Source organism: Mus caroli, chromosome 11, assembly GCF_900094665.2.
Source record: "Mus caroli chromosome 11, CAROLI_EIJ_v1.1, whole genome shotgun sequence".
In the NCBI taxonomy this organism is placed as follows: Eukaryota; Metazoa; Chordata; class Mammalia; order Rodentia; family Muridae; genus Mus; species Mus caroli.
In genome coordinates this window covers 64,470,039-64,471,927 of record NC_034580.1, presented here as the reverse complement: position 1 = coordinate 64,471,927, position 1,889 = coordinate 64,470,039, and the positions used below count along the sequence as shown (strand labels likewise).

General features: G+C 49.1%; 1 pseudogene; it reads left to right on the top strand.

Annotated features, from left to right (window-relative positions):
• Positions 1-341: 341 nt before the first annotated feature.
• The window catches only part of LOC110304511, a 2,147-nt pseudogene continuing 599 nt past the window's right edge, over positions 342-1,889 (top strand).

The window sequence follows — 1,889 nt, the reverse complement described above, 5'->3', positions numbered from 1 at the left end:
TAAAAAGTGAAAATTTGCCGGGCGTGGTGGCGCACGCCTTTAATCCCAGCACTTGGGAGGCAGAGGCAGGGGGATTTCTGAGTTAAAGGCCAGCCTGGTCTACAAAGTGAGTTCCAGGACAGCCAGGGCTATACCGAGAAACCCTGTCTTAGGGAAAACAAAAACAAAACAAAAACAAACAAACAAACAAACAAAAAAACAAAGTGGAAATTTCGGGCTGGAGAGATGGTTCAGAGGTTAAGAGCTCTTCCAGAGGTCCTGAGTTCAATTCTCAGCAAGCACATGGTGGTTTATAACCATCTGTAATGGGATCTAGTGCCCTCTTCTGGCCTACAGGATACATGCAGGAAGAATGCTGTATACATAATTCTTTCTTTCTTTCTCTCTCTCTTTCTCTCTCTCTCTCTCTCTCTCTCTCTCTCTCTCTCTCTCTCTCTCTCTCTCTCTCTCTGTTTCGAGACAGGGTTTCTCTGGGCTAGCCCTGGCTGTCCTGGAACTCACTCTGTAGACCAGGCTAGCCTCAAACTCAGAAATCTGCCTGCCTCTGCCTCCCAAGTGCTGGGATTTTAAAAAGTGGAACTTTCAGCAAGCTACTAAGCTTATCTAATCTGCTACAAGATCTTATAGCCGGCCATAGTGGTTTCAGTCTGTAATCCCAGCATGTCGGTGGCCAAGCACCAGGACTGCTACTAGTTGGAGCCCAGCTCGGACTACACACTGAAAGTAAGGAGAGTGGGCTGCAGATGAGACTCCCAGGAAATACAGATACAGGATTCTATGAAACTTTGAGGTCAGCTATGTTGCCGACATTGGCCTCAAGCTTGGAATCTTCTTGCAGGACGCCCTCAAGCATTAGAATCATGAGTGTCAGCATGCCAAACTTTCATTACTGATTATAGCCTTTAATGGCTGAGCCATTTCTCCAGCCCCTTATTAGTGTTATTATATTTTATTTGCTTTTGGGATGTGTACGTGTGTGTGCATGTGTGTGCACGCACACATGCATATAATGGTGCCAGTGGAGTTCAAAAGACAACTTGTGAGAGTTGGTTCTCTCCCAGAGGTCAAACTCAGGCTTCAGTCTCTGTAGCAGATGCCTTTAGCCACTGAGCCATCTTGCTGCCTGCCCATTTTAAAAATAATTAACTGCTGGGTATGGTGGTACAAACCTTTAATCCTAGAACTCTGGTCACAAAGCCAATCAGAACTCTAAGTCTGAGACCAGCCTGATCTTCATAGCAAGTTCCACTCCAGTCAGAGCTATGTAGTGAGGCCCTGTCTAAAGATAAATAAATAGCACAAGAGGCAGCCATAGCACCGAGCCAGAATAGCATCATCCAGAAGCCCCTCTTCTACAAGGATTGGCAGCAGTGAACGAGCACTCAGTTCAACCCGCTGGCACACCAGATCCACAAAAGCAAGGCCAGGCAGCCAAAGTGTGCCACAATCCCCCTCACCCGGTGTCAGGTCCCATCAGGCCCATAGTGAGGTGCCCTGCAATGAGATACCACACCAAGGTCCAAGCTGGCAGGGACTCCAGCCTGGAAGAACACAGGGTGACTGGTATCCACAAGAAAGTGGGCTGGGGCATCGTGACACCTTCGTGGACCCAAGGAGAAGCAAGCCAGCGAGCAGAGCAGCGCTTGAAGGAGCACCTCTCCAAGCTCCTGCTTTCCTGCAGGAAACCCTTTGCTCCAAAGGGAGCTAGTTCCGTTCCGCTGAAGAACTTATATTACCCACCACCCAGCTAACAGGACCTGGGATGCCCATCTGGAATGTCTACAAAAAGGGAAAAGCCAGAGCCAGAGTCGTCCCATAAGATAAGGAGTGGGAAGCCGGGCGTGGTGGCACACGCATTTAATCCCAGCACTCGGGAGGCAGAGGCAGGC